We start from the raw sequence: 18,871 nt of genomic DNA on the forward strand, positions 1-18,871 counted from the left end.
ATTGATTATAGTAGTGCTTTTCTCACAACACCAATTCCTTCTCGTGCTTTTATTTTTACAGGAGGCTGGAATTACACAATATCTCCTCTTGTGTATTATCATATTGGTTTGGAGGTATGGTATTTGTGTTATCTTGGTTTTGCTGACCCTGGGATTACTTTTTTCTGAATAATTCCTCTTTTTCAGAAATGGGCTCTTTGAAGGACAAAGCAAATCTAGATTATTTCTTTTCTGTACCCAAGAATGAGGATGATTCTGAGGAGAAGTATGATGAAGATGCCTCAGAGGAGCTTACCTGTATTCTGGAATCTGAAGCTCATTTTGTTTGGAACAACAGGATACTGACAGGAGATTAGGGCATGATGAAGTGTTGATGTTGCAGAAGAAAGGGTGCACCAGATGACGATGCCTGTGATGAAAGTGGAAAAAAAAAAAAAAAAAGGTGAAACTCAAAAGCCGTGTATAAGGAGAACCTGGCTGTGACGATCTTCACAAATTGCACCTGATTATCAGTACTCTCAATAGCTGCCCAAAAGAAGCATATGTGGCATCAAGTGACGTGGCAGTCAATGAACACATGATGCTATTCAAGGGCCATTCGTCAATAAAACGATATGTGCCAATGAAGCCCATCAAGCGTGGGTACAAAGTTTGGTGCTTGCCTGACTCATGCACTGACTTTGTAAGTCACTTCGATATCTATTCTGGAAAGAAAGGCATAGACCATGACTCCTCTTTCTCCCTTGGTGAGAGTGTTGTACTTGGACTATGTCATTCATGCAACCATTCTCATAAGCTCATTGCCTTTGACAGTTTCTTTTCTTCCTATCGCCAGATGAACAGTGTGAATGAAAGGGGACTTGTAGGCACAGTATGAGCAAGTAGAAAGTGGCTACCAGAGATGATGAAGACTAAAGATAAATTACAATGGGGAGAATTTCTGCTTTGTATGAAATAATGTATGTCAGCAGTAAAGTGACCAGACAATAAACCTGTGACAGTTCTATCCACAGGCGGTCCAAGGGACATCACTAGTGGAACAAAAACAGTTCCTCCTCATTAATCCCTTGCCTGAGAGCAGTCACAGAATAGAACACCTGAAGGGAGCTGTACTGCTTTGTGGGCCACTTTGACCAGAGACATGAGAGGTACACAATCGGCAGGCACTCTCTCAAATGATGGCATCGATTGCTGTATTTCCTTATTGACTCTGGTTTGTAAACAGTTTTACAATGTGGAACTGTAAATATCAGGGCAGATGTGACCAAATTTACTTTAGCTTCACTCTCATTAGACAGCTTACTGGAGGCTGGAAGACCCTCCTGTCTTGTGAGGAACAAGCCAAGAGTAAGCAGGGTGCCAAATGGCATATGGCCCTGGCAAGTTGGGAAGCATTTACCTGTCAAGGGATTTAGAAGGCAATGCATAGAATGCAGTACTAAAAAGGAGCCTCGAACCACAACTATGTGCAGCCATTGAAAGGTGCCTTTACGCATTACCTCGTGTTTTTAAAGGTTTCACTCAATAAAATAAAATTGCTAAGATAAAACAATTTTTTCTATGCCTCAACCCACTTATCCTAGCACCAGTGTTTAGTAGGACATACGTGTCCCACATAATATTTATCAAAACCTGTCTTGCCTAACAAAAATTTAATAAGACTCAAAGATTTAGCATGTATTCCATTACTGAAAAAACATATCGTAAAAAACTTAGTAACAAAAAATAATTTGGCCATGAAAGGGCTAACTGCAGGAAGCCCTGAGAGATAATTCATAAAGGCATCGAAAGTCTGCCCGGGTTGGTGGTTGCAAGTGAGGATGTGGTGGAACATCTAGAAACTTTGGACTTAGCATCAGAGCCTCTGGGTTTGAACCCTAATTCTGCCAGATACAGTTGGGTGGATATCTGTGTTTTATTTGCATAATGGAACGAACACTATCTACCTCTGAGGATTTCTGTGAATACTAAATTCCGGTGTATATGTGAAAAGAACCAGTGTCAGAACCAACCCTATGGTAGGTGATCAATAAATGTTAGTCCTATCTGGACCACAAACCTGAGATTTTAACTTTGGCTTTTCAAAACTGTGAAGCCACACAATAATGACACTGGTTTGGAAAACTGGGGAACCTTCGTTCTTTTCTTTGTGCACCTGCACAGGAGTGACAGTTCTTAACTCAGCAGAGCCAACGCTCAGAATTTGGTCCCTCAAATCTCACATGTTCATTGATCACGTGGATAAAGAAAAGGAATCAGCCTGTGTTTCTTGGCAAAAGTGAACATGAACAGTGAGTTCTGTATCTGTAAATTAATATGCAGAGATTTACATAGAAGAGAATGATGTCTATGTGTTTCAAGTTAAAGGAAAATAAAGCAGACCTTTAGTTGCCCTGTTGATGCTGTTGGGAAGGGGAAAGAATATTGATACATGATGAAGAATATTAAAGACCATTCTAGGTAGATGGTGACAAAGCAGCAGAGCCAAAGGAGGAAAAACGTGAGAGGATCTTGTTTCTGCACTTCTGCTGAGTTACTATGTCCTGAAAAATCGTGTGTAAATGGAATCAATAAGGTGAAAGAACCTCTTTGTATTTAAAGGAAAACTTTGGAGGAGCTATATATAAAACAAATATTCTCCTTTTAGTTGGCAATTTGTGAAAAAGGAATTTTTGAAATTTAAATGTGTTTTAAGCAGGTGACTCCTCTGTATGCATACAGAGAAGAATAATTATTTCTGTACTTATGAACCACAGAAGGTACGCACCAGCATTTTTGGAACAAACCACCATGACATACTATAGCTTACACAGAAAAGACTAATATGAATCATGGAAATTGAGGCAAAACTAGCAGTTCTTTGACAAATGCAGTACATTTATGACTCTAAATTACTATAAAGCTAAGTTTTGAAAATGTTAATTTGACCAACAGTTACAATAATTTAAGAAACAAAAGTTAGACTCTATTAGGAGGGTTAATAGACTCAAGATGTCTCTGAAAAGAAGACAGAGGATGGTTTAGCCACTTTTCTTCACTGATATAAACAGGGTTACCAGGAACCTGCCATTCACTCTGAATCTTCACAGAACAAGGTGAGAAGAACTGGGTATAAACTGTATTGTGGGAATTTGCTTAGATATAAACAGCTCTGCTCCCCTAGTTGGTGTTTGAACATTGAAACATGTGAGAAAGAGAGTTTGCAAAGAGCTCCCCTGAAAAACCCAAATGAGCAAGGCAGGCACTTATAAATGGATGCTTCTGGTCTTGACACAAACTTGTTTGAATAAGAATCTGGGGCTATCTGACTGTGAAAGCTCCTTCTGACCCTAACACTCACTGGTCACATCTATGTGTGACAAAACACTCCATGAAGAGTGAAGAACCCAAAAGGCATGAGTATGTTTGGTCTATAACCATCTCTGGAGAGCTGAAGGGAAAACTCTGAGATCTGCAGCATTTTCCTCTCTCTTTGTGCTCTTCTTCCTCCCATGTAGTCATATCTCCTTGGGTTGCACCACTCCCTGTCGTGTATGGGCATTATTCCTTGGGTCTATGCACTCCTTACACTTCTTGAGACATAGCCAGTAAGCAAGACTGCAGGAGATACTTAAACAAATGAGTGAATGTATGAATGAATGGGTACACTCTCTCATAGAGGCTTGCCTTCTCTAAATAGTGTCTCAGGTCCTAGATCCATCTTTTTACCCTTTTATTCATCAAAACAGAAACCCTGGTGACATAATGGTTAAGTGATACAGCTGCTAACCAAAAGGTCAGCAGTTCAACTCCACCAGCTGCTCCTTGGAAACTCTATGGGGCAGGTCTACTCTATCCTTTAGGGTCAATGGCAACAGGTTTGGTTTGATTTTGGTATTCATCAAAGCGTACTAACTGTCTTTATCCTCTCCCTTCCTCCCTTGCACAGATACTTTGTGTTCCCAGCAGTGGAAAACAATATAAGGAACAATTGTGCCAGGATATGTGACCTCTCAGGTGCCATTTCCATTTTAACAAGAGGTTTCTGGATATGCAAACCAGTTAAGTCAAAACAACAAACCTCTAATGACTGAAGAGGAGTCATTTAGGGCTCCCCAAAATAAACCACCTAGGGATTGTTCAGTCAGTGCATTGGGGTAGCTCTTTCTAGAACACTGAAGGTCTAAAAAAAATCCCTAATTAGAATCATGAAGACTGTGGTAGCTATCTAGTGCTCCTATCACAGAAAGACCACAAGTGGATGGCTTTTAACGAACAGAAGTTTAGTCTGCAGTTTAGGAGAAGTCTGAATTCAGGGGGTCAGCTCTAGGGAAGGCTTTCTCTCTCTGTTGGCTCTGGAGGAAGGTCCTTGTCATTAACCTTCCCCTGGTCTAGGAGCTTCTCAAGTGCCGTAACCCTGGGTCCAAAGGATGTACTCCGGTCCCCGCTCTGCTCTCTTGGTAGTAGGAGGTCTCCCTGTCTCTCTGCTAGCTTCTCTCTTTTATATCTCAAAAGAGATTGACTCAAGATACAACCTAATCTTGTAGATTGAGCCCTGCCTCATTAACATAACTGCTTCTAATCCTACCTCATTAACATCATAGAGGCAGGATTTACAACACACAGGAAAATCGTATTAGATGACAAAATGGACAATCACACAATAGTGAGGATCATGGCCTAGCCAAGTTGACACACATTTTTTGGACACAATTCAACCCATGGGAAAGACCAATCAAGGCTAATCAATTCATTGAATATTTGCTATTTAAACTCCCACCTTTATAAAATGTAAAACAAAACAAAACAAAAAACCTATGAGTTGGAATTGACGGCAACAGGTTTGGTTTTTTACAAAACGTGGGGACTGAATGAAGCCTTTGGTTACAGGGTTTCACCACGCATTCAGCAAATATTGTGCCCCTGCTGCCTGACAGGTACTTCTCTAGGCTCTCAGGATACGTTAGGGAACAAAACAGACAGTAAGGTAAATGCCACAACTTGGATGAACTTTGAAAACATACTGAGCAAAATAAGTCAGCTGCAAAAGGACAAATACTGTATTATCGCAGTTACACGGACTAAGTAAATTTATAGAAACCAAAGACTACTAGTAGTTACCAGAAGTGGGGGAACCTTGGTGGCACAGTGGTTAAGTGCTATGGCTGCTAACCAAGGGTAGGCAGTTCAAACCCGCCAGGCGCTCCTTGGAAGCTCTGTGGGGCAGTTCCACTCTGTCCTATAAGGTCGCTATGAGTCGGAAATGACTTGATGGCACTGGGTTGTTTTTGGCTACCAGGGGTAGGAGGGAGAGGGAAACAGGGTTTTTGCTTAGGGGGCATTGAGTTTATGTTAATAGTGGTGAAATGATCTAGAAAAGGATAGTGAAAATGGCTGCATAACTTGAAGAATGCAATCAAAGTCACTGAATTATACATGTAAAAGTTGTTGAATTGTTGTATGTTTTGTTGTGTGTATTTTCAACAAACAGACAATTAGTTCTGCCCTTAAGGAGCTTATATTCTAACTGGGTGAGCCAGACAATATATAATATGCTAATAAATTAACTTATTAATGTATTAACTAACTATATGGCAGAAAAGAAGCATAACAGAGCAGGGTGAGGAAGCTTGAGTGTGCAGAGGGGTGGTGAGGGTGTGGGTGGCAGGCTGTGGTATTAACAGGGTGGCCAAGTTAGGTTTTATTGAAGAGGTAGGTTGAGGGAGTTGGTCAATAGATGTCTGTGGAAAGAAGACAGTAGCCAAACCACACCCTCAAAAATAGCCCAGGAAATAGGGCACCTTGCAATATCTAGTCATCCTTCACTTCCCCTACAATTGATTAAAATCCTCAAATAAATTGAACCTCCTTCCATATGTTTTTAAACTAAATCTTTCTTTGAAGAGCTCTCTTCTAGTAAAACAGCTACAGATTATAGAACACCTTTACAGATATAGGTAGTATATTTGCAAAAAGAAAACAAGTAACCATGAAAATGACTGACCAAAAAACAGGGCTCTGGAATCTGAGGAACTCTTTCTGAGGGAAGGAAAGACACTGTATCAGCCAGGGTGCTCCAGAGGAAGAGAACCGGTAGGCAATAGACAGAGAGTCAAACAGACATTGTTGTTGAGTGCTGTTGAGTCGATTCCGACTTTATTTTTTCTTGGTTGTAATCTTTCTGAGGAAACCCTGGTGGCCTAGTGGTTAAGTGCTATGGCTGCAAACCAAAGGGTCGGCAGTTCAAATCCCGCAGGCGCTCCTTGGAAACTCTAGAGGGCAGTTCTACTCTGTCCTATAGGGTAGCTATGAGTCGGAATTGACTCGACGGCACTGGGTTTGGTTTTGGTTGGTTTTAATCTTTATGGAGGCAGATTGCCAGGTCTTTCTGCCGCAGAGCAACTGGTGGCTTCGAACCACCAACCTTTTGGTTATAGCCCAGCACTTAGCCATTTGTGCCATCAAGGATAGACAGACATCGATAGATTTATTTCAAGGAATTGGAGTACACAATTTTGGGAGCTGGCAAGCGCAAAATCTGAATGACAGGCCAGAAACTTGAGCAACTGCTGACGCTGCAATCTTGAGGCAGAATTTCCTCTTTCTTAGGTAAACCTGCTTTGCTCTTGTCATGTGCCATCGAATCAATTCTGGCTCATAGCAACTCTGTAGCACAGAGTAGAACTGCCCCATAGCGTATCCTAGTTTGTAATCTTTACAGGAGCAGATTGCTAGGCCTTTCCTCCTGCAGCGACACTGGGTGGGTTCGAACTGCTGACCTTTTGGTTAGCAGCCGTAGTTCTTAACCATGTATTTATAGTACATGTATTATTGTAACCCATTGCCACTGAGTAGATTCTGACTCACAGTGACCCTATATAACAGAGTAGAACTGCCCCCATAGGGTTTCCTAGGCTGTAAATCTTTACAGAAGCTGACTACCACACCTTTCTCCCATGGAGCGGCTGGTGAGTTTGAACCACTGACCTTTTGGTTAGCAGCCACCAGGGCACCTTTGTACTATTGTAGTGATATATTATTATGTATTTTATAAAACATACACAAAAACAAAAATTAAATATAGTAATTTCATCCTGCACCCCAATGGATCATCTTTATCCCTGGAGTGAATGCCCCCAACTTGGAAAACCACTGAATTTAGCCATGAAAGTGCTATAGGGAAGTTTTCAGCTAAAGGCAGCCTCTCTTTCTCAGTCCCCATTCTGCTTCAGCTCTGGATTGCTGCCTGCCCCATCTAACACAGAACCGTGGGCACCCTAAGCCTACAGTGGGAGGGATATAAATGTCACAGTACCAGCCAGCTTTTGCCAAGTTCAGACTATGCCAAGTCTTTTGCAGAATCTTTAGTAATTTTCATTGCTCTCCATCCCTACCAACAGCAATATGAAAATCGCTCCTCTCAGAAGCAGTGCACAAGGCAGTCTCTCTCCTAGGCAGGCTTTCCTCCCAGTCTTCTGCAGATCCCTGGCAGTTCGCTTTTTAATAATATTTTATTGTGTTTTCGGTGAAAGTTTACATTGTAAATTAGGTTTCCATTTGACAATTTTTATACGTTTTGTTCAGTGACAACAGTTTCATTTTTCACAATGAGTCAGCATTTTCTTTCATTGCAGTCTCTTTGTTCCATTTCCAGTACTCTAGTTTCCCTTCCCCCTTATCTTTCTTTTAGAATAATTGCTGACCTTTAATGGCGTATAGATTTTTTTTTTTTAATAGAGCACCATACTGATAGGTGATATCCTTTATTTTGTGTGCCACTCTGTTATTTTGCTAAAAGGTGATTTCAGGGGATAGTTTCAGTTCAAGGTTTAAAGAGTATCTCAAGGTGATAATCTCAGGGAGTCCTCCGGTCTCAATTGGTCCAATAAGTCTGAACTTATTAAGAAATTGAGTTCTGTTCCATGTTTTTCTTCATTCTATCAGGATTCATCTCTATGGCCCTTATTAGTACGGTCAGTATTGGTAGCCAGGTACCATCTAGCTCTTCTGGTCTCGAGGTAGATCAGGCTGTGGCTCGTGTAGGCTGTTAGACCTGTAGACTAGTTTCTTCTCTGAGACTTTAGTTTCCCTCTTTCTCCTTTGCTTCTGACAAGTGGAGACCAATAGTTGTATCTTGGATGGCTGCTCACAAGCTTTTAAGACCCCAGCCACTACTCATCTCACTAGGATGCAGAACATAAACTTTGTGATGCCAATTGACTGCACTGTCTCGTGAGACTAAGGCCCTAAGCTTTCAAACCCAGAAAAGCTATCTCCTAAGATGTTTGGTTATGTCTGGGGGTATCTGTAATTGTGTCCTCTGTGAATAAATGTGCCTGCACACTCATACCTTTATTTACACACATATATAGTTTCTTCTATCTATGCACTTGTATGTATACACGTGAACCTACCCTTAAACCTGTATGCCTATACACATACATAGGTTACCATACGTATGTTTTTTTTTGGTCATTGTTGGTGTCGTTGCCAAATTATATACATCAAATTCTTTAGTACAAACATCCTTTTCTCTTGAGTGCTTCTCAGTGACATCATTTACTTCGGTCAAGCTGTGCTAACTCCACCCACACTGGGTGCTACTCTTCCCATCTCCATAAGTAACAAGTATCTGTGATCTAAGGCATGATTCCCCTTCCTGCCCTCCTCCTGGTAACCGCCAATGAACATTGGTCTCTATATATATTTATCTATTCTTGTCTTCTTATAAAAGTGGAATCATACAATATTTGTCCTTATGTGATTGGCTTACTTCACTTGGCATTATGTCCTCCAGGTCCAACCATGTTATAATATGTTTCACAGATTCATTACTGGCAGTTACACCTCCAGGTCCATGTGGTTGGTTGGTTTCCACCATGGATTCCTCACATTGAACTTACTCTCTTTTCTCATGGAAATTCTGTGTGTGTGTTTCAGTCCACGTGCACCCACCCACATCTATGCATGCTGTTCAAGAAAAACTGCTTTTAAGGCTGAGCTGACACCAAGAGAAGGAAATAAATGATCATGTGTTCATTATCGACAGTACAGATGGACAACCTAGATAATTTAACCATCCTCTCACCCCATTTCTTTTTATGATGGAATTATTGAGGGCCTCCTTTGCAAGAGAACATATACACACCAAGTCACTGACAAGGTGTCACATCACTGATCACAAGAAAGTGTCATGGTTAGTCATTTATTTTGTCCATTTTAATGCTTTGGATGGCTAGATAGTGAATCTGATCACCTGAGCCAAAACCATCTGATCACATGACCAAAGACCACATAGTTGAATTGTTGTAGATGGTTTCATTTCCAGGTAAAGCAATTAGAGCCCCTCTATGGCTCTGCAGGAGAGAGGCCTAGCAATCTGCTCCCATAAAGATTAAAAAAAAAAAAAAAGATTAGAGCCTAGAAAATCCTACGGGGCCGTTCTACTCTGTCATATGAGGTTGTTACGAGTTGAAATCAACTCAAAGGTACCTAACAACAACAATATGGATGCCCTTAAAGAGAAAGAACAATCTGCAATCATAAATTATGGTCTTGTTTACACTTCAGTATGGAGGATAATCATATGTCGACTTCAGCAAGTCCTTACGTTACTACCAGGTGTCAGTGAATCGAGTTTTATCTTAACTCTTACTACCTGCTATGAAATTTAGAATAATGAAAATCAGTTATGCTCTTGAAACATTGTCATTTTTAACAATAAACACCTGTTTTCTATTCTAATAAAATATTAATTTTGAAAATTTAAATGCTAATAGAATTTTAGCTCAAAAAATCTGAGTTTTTTCTTTGACTAAAGCCATTAGCTGGTTTTCACCTTTTGCCAGATACGAATTCAATCAGAGCATCTTTCAAGGAAAAATAAAGGAGGAAATTTTAAAAATTTAAATAAGTTAAAAAATTAGACTTGACTCACTATATTGGCACATGAAGGTATTCTGGATGGTTCAGTGTCTTGGCATATTTATAAATGTATTATGCACTATTCAGTGCCAGTAGCTTATGCGTGTTGAAATCTATAATGTTCAAGTTGCAGATTTATGAGGTTAAATTATCATACATAATCACACTGATTATCCTACTCACACACACAGAGATAAGATATATAAAAGTATTTATGTATCTGTTTCCATTTCCCTTAGAAAACTAAGAAAATGTTAGAAGGATACAAATTGTTCAATAGAACTTTCATGCTTAAACAGAATTAAGGCACCATCTTTTCCAATCCAATAGTTTTATGGCTGGGGAACCTGATCCTTGTTCCAATGTCTCACAGCTACCCAATAGCAAAGACAAGACTAGAAGAGATAACACCCAGTTCTTTCTGATTTTTCCTAGTCTTTAAGCAAAAATGGGCCCAACCGTGGCTTCCTTCAAGTGAATAACAAAGGAGAAAATATTAAAGTTTAATGAAGATTTATAAAAGTTACAATTTCCTTTGTGTGGTCAAGTTTTTCAATTGCTTCATATGCATGAAAAGATGGGCAACGAATAAGAAAGACTGAAGAATTGTGGCGCTGGCGAAGAGCACTGAATATATTGAGGGATGCCAAAAGGACAAACAAATCTATCTTGGAAGAAGTACACCCAGAATACTCCTTAGGAACAAGGATGGCAAGACTGTGTCTCACATACTTTGGACATGTTATCAGGAGAGATCGGTCCCTGGAAAAGGACATCACGCTTGATAGATGAGAGGGTCAGCAAAAAAGAGGAAGACCCTCAATGAGATGGATTGACACAGTGGCTGCAACCATGGGCTCAAACATAGCAACGATTGTGAGGATGGCACCAGGCGGTATTGTTCTGCTGTGCACAGGGTCACTAAGAGTTGAAACCAACTCGACGGCACCTAACGACAACAACATTCAATTCACTATTTGTGCATATTTTTATCGAAAGCTATACAGTAGCTTATTACACTGATAATAAGGACACTTTTGTTATGCTTAAATTTAGAATGCTAATGACACGGATGTCCTAACTGGTTGCACAATTCCAATCATGTCCCCCCCACCTCGTGCCACCAGACTATCTAAATATATGAACTATATAAACTATAAATCTAACCATGTCTTCCCCTGACTAAAGTTCTTCAGTGGCCTCCCTTCCATTGACACAGGTCGAAGAAAAGCGACTTCATTCAGCCCTGTCCACATCTTCAGCCTCATCTCTTACACTGCCTGTCTCAGTCTTTATCCCTTTCAAGAGCCAGTTATTTTTCTCCTTTGAATTTTTTAATGATACTATACATTTTCACTAATGGAAGCATGCTGATTAACCAAAACCCACCAAACCCGTTGCCATCGAGTTGATTCCGACTCATAGCGACCCTAGAGGACAGAGTAGAACTGCCCCATAGAGTTTCCAAGGAGCACCTGGTAGATTCGAACTGCAGACCTTTTGGTTAGCAGTCATAGCATTTAACCGCTATGCCACCAGGTTTTCCATGCTGATTAACCAAAAAAAACCAAACCCATTGCCGTCGAATCGATTCCGACTCATAGCGACCCTATAAAGGACGTAGTAAGTTCTACTAATATGAGTCAATAATAATTTTTTTTGTAACTTCTTGAAAGTTTGCAAAACATAAGGTGAAACATGAAGGCACCTGGCAATAACTGCACATACATTTTATTCTAGTCTCCTTCTTATTTTTCATGACACTTTTCAAAACATGGTTCAATGTATTTTTCCTTACTGCAAAAGCGGTACTTACAGTCCAAATAAGCATAGCCATGGAATTTTTTATCTCAGGAAAATTACCACTACAAGGCATTCTTCATTTCTGCAAAAGCAGTACTGACAGGCCAAGTAAATAAAACTAAAGGATTTTGAATCTCAGAAAAATGACTACTACTATGTATTCTCCACTGTGACAGAAGTAGTTCCAACAACGAAGGAGCAGAAGCAGTCGCCCCGGAATACTGCAGACCTGCTCACAGTGGCGCACCCCACCTGCTATACGGGGAAGGAATGACTGAGTCCGAAGATTTAATGTAGGGCAAGAATAACCTACAGGTGTTCCGATTTCTCAGAAAGGACCAGCGCAATGCATTATTCTCATTTCAAAGGCATCGTTTACTGTTCAGAAGCTAGAAAAGCAGAAGCCAGTATCACCTGAAAGCAACGAATGGCGTCAAGGAGAAAATGGTCACGATGACTGACTGAAGACTGGCAACAGTTTGTTCTCACATTAAGTGCATTGTCACAAGAACCTAGTAACTAGGAAACAGAGTGAGCGGGCTTATTTCACAGAAATAAAACAATCCCACCAAAAAGTTTAGAAAATTCACAAATCCAGGAGGTTTCACCTAAGGCAACACTTAATCTACACAAAAATGAGGCTCCAAGTTGTGGTTCTTGAATTTCACGCATCTCAAAGGCTCCCACCTTGAGGCTAAACATGTTAAAGGCAAGCTACCTCCTTTCCAAAGAACTCCCTCCGGAGACATAAAAAGTAGGGGGGCTACAGCTTGTCCCACATGTTTTGAAGGGGTTTTACTCAGTATCACTGAGCTGGTTGTGGCTTCCAGACAGCTCACACTGCTCAACTCCTCCATGCATTTGTTTCTGCTCACCTCTCTGCCTGAAACATCCTACTCACCACCACCACAGCCCCATCCCACTCTATCTGGCACACCTTTCATCCACCCTCAGCCTCAGTTCACCCTTGAGACTCAGCACTCAGATGACATCTTCTTCAGGAGATTCTCCCTAACATCTCCCCTGGACGCTGTTTACTAGACTAGGTATCCTTCCTCCATGGTTCTGTATCTCTCTCTTCATAACTAATCACCACCTTTAGACACAGAGATGATTATAAAGCATTGTGTTATATGTCTGCCGCACCTAACTTACTCTGAGTTCCTTGAGGGAAGGGAGTATTTGACAGCAAGCATGCTATATGATAACTGCTTGGTAAGACCTCAATGAGAGTTATTGGAATATATAATTAAAGGAGCTAATACATGTAAAGGGCATAGAATAGTGGTTGGCATACAGAACATAAACAGTGCACTCTTAGTTATCTAGTGCTGCTATAACGATACCACAAGTGGGTGGTTTTAACAGGAATTTACTTTCTCACAGTTGAGGAGGTTGGAAGTCCGAATTCAGGGTGGCAGCTCTAGGGGAAGGCTTTCTCTCTCTGTCAGCTCTGGGGAAGGTCTTTGTCTCTTTAGCTCCTGTTTCCCGGTTCTTTGGAGATCTCCATGTGGCTTGGCAGCTATCTTCCCCTACCTCTGCTTGCTTAACCTGCTCCTTTTGTATCTTATAAGAGATTGACTCAAGACACATCTTACACTGTTCCTTCCTCACTAACTTAACAAAGAAAACCCATCCTCAAATGGGATTACAAATGCAGACATAAAGGTTAGGATTTACAATACATATTTGGGGGAGGGGGGGTTCAATTCAATCTATAATGAAGGCCCAAAAAGGATCTGAATGAGCTTTGGGTTCTGCTCCAGTCTGTGTTCCTCTTTGTGAACATTGTGTTTCAATAGGAGTTAGCATGTAGGTAGATGGAGATGGCTTTGAATTTGCCAGTGGGATTGAGAAATCCGATTTAGACAGTGCCCATGAAGAATCTTCATGTGTGAGCATATTGGCCCTGCAGGCAGTCTTAAGAGTGAACTGCAGCACGTGAGACTGTGCGGACAACTCCCGTCAGGAGGCAAGATGAGAAGGCAGAGGGGGACAGGAGCTGGCCGAATGGACATGGAAATAGAGGGTGGAGAGGAGGAGTGTGCTGTCTCATCAGGGGAGAGCAACTAGGAGTACATAGCAATTTTCGTTTGAGAGTCTGACTTGATTTATAAACTTTCTCTTAAAGCACAAAAAAAGAAAAAAGCGAACTTCGGAAAAATCAGCCTAACCAATAGTTTCATGCAAGCTCTTTCAGGATACAAAGGAAATGACAGACTCCTGAGGCTTTAAAGCAGACCTGCTTCCTACCTCTTTGGCATTCAATAGTCTATGAGTCGGAATCAACTCCGTCTCAATGGGGTTTTTTCTGGTTTTAGTCTTCCATTAGGTTGTGACAGATTTTATGCCTGATGTATCCACTAGAGGTCAAACTTTTAAATACAGTATATCAACAGCATTGCTGGCTGCAGGGGGGAAAATAGCTCATTTTTTTTCTTGACTGGAGTCAAAATTGCTGTTCTCTGTGCGTGGATTACATCATTAATCAATCAAACTCTTATCACAATTTGGGGAGTAGGAATAAATTAAACCTTTTAAAGAATGTAGTTTTACCTCCTGTCCTAGGTCATGGCTTTGCTCTTAGCAGTGATGGGCGACGGTGACATTGGCAATTCAAAGATGAGACCCATCCGCAGGGTGGTGTACACAGGTCTCCACCTACAAGCAGCGGATGGACCCAGTCCTTACTAGCACTGATTTAACTTTTGTTTGTTTTATCTGGTGCATGCTATAAATTCAGACATTTTCCACACCTCTCTTTGCTCCTGTCCCCCTCTTGTCATCGTAGGAGTTTCACAAGCTCTGGATTCCATTCTAGGTTTCCATTCCCACTCAAAGTATGATGTTGACAAAGTTATTCACCCCAAGTGTCCATAAGGGCATTCATGAGCCTCCACTTCCTGTTTAAGTTACACTAACTTAATTCATTTAGGAAAAACTAAAATTAATATTTGTATAATTGTCTATAGTTGACTAAGTATTTTCACAAGCACTGTGCAATTAGACCCTTGTAATACTCCAGTTAGTTGGACAGGAACAGTAATGTAACTACATTTATTTTTATGGTGGGAGAAACTAAGGCTTAAATGGTTAAGTGACTTGCTCAAGGTCACAAAGATAGAACGTAGCAGGGCTGGAATGAAAACTCTGTCTTTGGAAAGATACCTGTGTTTTTACTCTCTGGAAGTCCACTTAACGTAGCAGACTGTATCAGGTTTTTAGAGCCATTAGGGTACCCTAAGAAATATGTTTTCACATCTGTTTGTCTGCATGAGTTGAGAGATTCTCAAAGAGAAGTGTTCATGAGGTGAAGCGGTGTAATCCACAGCCTCTGGGAGGTGAATGTCTACAAACCGGTAGAGATCACTCATTTTCTACTCGAGGGGTTTAGGTACTAAGCTTTTTATTAGTGTATTTCGTCACACTGATAATTAAAAAGTTGCTATTTATGTAAAATGAAAATCTATCCTGAAGAACATTTTTTGTTCTTTCAAACAATTTTTCTCAGGTTTGCACTTTTGATACAACAGCAAACTGAAGCATCCATCTTTGTTTTGGAGAGGGGAAAATATTCTCTCATCTTCTATTTCCTCTTTCTTTTCTCTCTTTTGTATCTCAAACCTTTGCTGGCTATATTTCTCATCTAATTTCCATATGACTGCTATAGCCTTCCTTGTGTCATATGTGGATTGTATCATGCATCATATTTTACCAGGTCTTTCTGATGACAGACTTCTCCTCTGCAAGTCATAACTGAATTGCTTAAAAACAGCAATAATGAGAAAAACCTGGAAACATCCATAGAACAAAAATATACTTATGTACAGAGAAACAAATTTAAGAACAGTTAGACTTTTCATCAGAAACAATGCAAGAAAGAAGAAAGTAGAGCAAATCTTCACAATACCAAAACAAAAATAGCACAAACGTTGGGAGGGGAGAAACAGAAGTGCATCATTGGAAGGTTCTTACACTTTATGTGAAGTGTTATAATATTATTTGAATGTATACTGTGATCATTTAAGTATGTAAACCTCAACCCTAAAGCAAATAAGTAAAGTAATAATAACAAATTTTATGTCTAATAAACTAAGAAAGGAGACAAAATTGAACCTTAAAAAATAATAATCAATTTAAAGGAAGATTAAAAAAAAAAAAGGACAAGAGAAAAAGGAACAAAGAACAAATGAGACAAATAGAAAACAAGTAAACCAATGTTATATTTAAATCCAGCTTTATCAACAATCACATGAAATGTAAATGAGCTGGACACAATGATTTAGAGGCAGTGATTGCCAGGCAGTGAGTGTCAGATTTTTGCTTTTTAAATAAAAAGCAAAAGGACATAAAAACCCTAAACATTTAGGCACCTAATGACAGACATCAAAATAAATGCAGTGCTTCAAAAATCAATAAAACTACAATGAAAAAATAGACAAATCCACAAGTATAGTTAGAAATTTCAATAATACCCTTCTCTAAGTTATTGATAGAACAAGTCCAAACCCAAAACCCAAACCCACGGCTGTTGAGTCAATTCCGATTCATGGCAACCCTACAGGACAGAGTGGAACTGCCCTATAGAGTTTCCAAGGAGCGCCTGGCGGATTCAAACTGCCGACCTCTTGGTTAGCTGCTGTAGCACTTAACCATTATGCCACCAGGGTTTCCGTAGAACAAGTAGGCAGCAAAAAAAAAAAAAAAAAGAATGTCGATTCTTCCATACTGATCTATAGATTTCATAGGATTCCATTCAATTCTCACCAGGCATTTTTGCAGAAAATTTATATAAAAGTTCAAACGACCTAGAATAGTCAATACAACGTTGGAAAAGACAGACACAGCTGGAAGGCTTACTCTAGCTCCTGGACCTTACAGAACTGCAATAATCAAGACAATGCAGCATCGAAGACAAGACAAACAGTCAATGAAACAGTAGAGAGTCCAGAAACAAACCCAACCTTCCTACTGCATACCATCCAAAGAAATGTGGCAATGTGACTTCCTCATTAAAATGAAATCAACCTGCTTTCTTTTTAAGTACGTTATTAAAAGATGCACACACACACACACAATACCGCACAACATACACATAAACACACATACGGAGTTTCCCAGGTCTGATCACAACCACCTTTGTCATTTCCTCAAACGTTGTCAATTTGGACATGATACTTCTGCCACACTGTTCATTAAACTAATGAGCTGTGATGGATGTTAATACAAAAAGGTTACCCTGTTTACTGTTTAAATGGTTACACCATTGTTGTTGTGGACTTAGAGATCAAATAGACCAAGCTTTGAGCTTGGGTTCTACCACAGCCTAATAATGTGACTCTGAGTAAATTCTTAAGAATGTTTTTAGTGGTAGAATTCTTGCTGTCCACATGGGAGCCCAGGATCAATTCCCAGCCAATGCACCTCAAGGACAGTCACCGCACGTCTGTCAGCGAAGGCTTACGTGTTGCTATGATGTGGCACAGGCTTCAGCGGAGCTTCCAGGCTAAAAGGGACTAGAAGAAAGGCCTGATGGCCTATTTCTGAAAGTTGGTCAGTGAAAACCCTATGCTTCGCAATGGTCCAAATCACTTCGTACGTGGGATTATCATGAGATGGGGGCCGAGTTGAAGGCAGCTAACAGCAGCAACAAAAAGAGTGTTTTACTACCTGTAAAACACATATATGATACTTTCTTGACCCATTTCAAACCTTGATGTAAGGATTAAGTGAAATCGTGTTTCTACGTGTGCCAGCATCCAAACAGAAACACATTACACTCAGTCAATATCTAACTGCTGCTCTTCTGACTGCCTTGGACCCAGGGACTCAATCTCCCTCCAGTTTCTCTCTTTTCTTGTGTCTAAGAATCTTCAAGTTCAGTTTGTTTCGTGGTGGGATGAGTCAGCACAGCTCAGCACCTCACACAGAGAGCTCACCTCATTGTCCTTAAGTCTGTCCACCCGTCTTCAAGTCTGATGAGCATTTCTAGGCAGCACTAGTCCTCCCACGTCGGCCTGAGGACACTCACAGCTAACAAACAATGTGAGCCCCGGCTCATGCAGAACTTTTGAATATTTTCTCATTCCTAAGGCCCAACTCAATTACTGGTGTCTCCCTAAAACATTGGTTTCTTTAGAGTAATTTAATCTCCTCACATTTTTTTCACGCTGTCTTCCCTGCCATCAATCAATAAATGAAATAAAATATAAATAACAAACAAAGCCTCCCTCCTGTAGCACCTATCATGTGCATCTCACAGAACCCAAGCACAAAACTTCTATTGCGATATTCTCTTGGATTAGTCTCATTTTTTATGTTTATGTTTTTCCCCAAACTAGACAATCTTTAAGGCCAAGAGCCATTTTCTTTTGAATTATATAAGTACTAATATAGTGTGCAACGTATATTTGCTATATTAAGTATGATAGTGTTAATTGGAAAGTCATAGCTACCTCTGACAACTTGTATGTCTGTCTTCAAAGATTTCTTTACTCATATATTTTTTCTCTTTCTGGAATTCCTTTCCTTCTTACCTCTGTTCCAGAAGATCGAGTGCCAACTTATATCACTCTTCCTTCAGGAGGCTTCCCCTTACTGCTTTGACTTAAATTTTAACTTTCCCCTTCCCTTGTCCTTCCATTGTACTGAACTGGGATTTGAAAGATCTGTATGCCAATAACAATCTGTTGGAACATGGGCAAAACATTTAATCTTTGTGAGCCGTGGTGATCTATAACTCTAAAATGAGGATAATAACACCTATCTCACAGGGCCATTGTGAGGATCAAATGAGGTAATGTATATAGACATTCTTTGTGAACTGAACCCTGGATAAACTAACTAAAGGGGCGATTATCTCTTCTACAGCTCTTATCATGCCAGCCTTGTATTGTAGTTACGTGTCAGTGGATCTAAATTGGTTTGTGAAATCCTGAGAGCATGAAGACTGTTTAATTCACTCCTGTAGCTCCCACTATGCCTTGCACACAGTAGGTGCACGTTAGAAGGTGTTGAGTTGAATGTGCTGAGTGCACATATTGAGCCAGGTTCTTCTTCCTCTAGAGAGACAAATGTCTATCAAACTATTTGTAATTCTATAAATAGCCAAAAAAACAAAACAAAACAAAACAAAAAAACAGCAGCCACATGTGTTTTTTTTTTT

General features: G+C 40.2%; 1 long non-coding RNA gene across 3 annotated transcripts in view; it reads left to right on the plus strand.

The window, feature by feature from the left end:
• LOC111751992 (uncharacterized) overlaps nucleotides 1–18,042 on the plus strand; it is an 87,757-nt gene extending 69,715 nt beyond the window's left edge. For all 3 annotated transcript variants that reach the window (XR_002787018.2, XR_002787017.2, XR_002787019.2), the window contains one exon: nucleotides 62–18,042. This is a non-coding gene — a long non-coding RNA (uncharacterized LOC111751992). The remainder of the gene's footprint in view (nucleotides 1–61) is intronic.
• Nucleotides 18,043–18,871: the final 829 nt, after the last annotated feature.

Source organism: Loxodonta africana, chromosome 3, assembly GCF_030014295.1.
Source record: "Loxodonta africana isolate mLoxAfr1 chromosome 3, mLoxAfr1.hap2, whole genome shotgun sequence".
Classification (NCBI taxonomy): domain Eukaryota; kingdom Metazoa; phylum Chordata; class Mammalia; order Proboscidea; family Elephantidae; genus Loxodonta; species Loxodonta africana.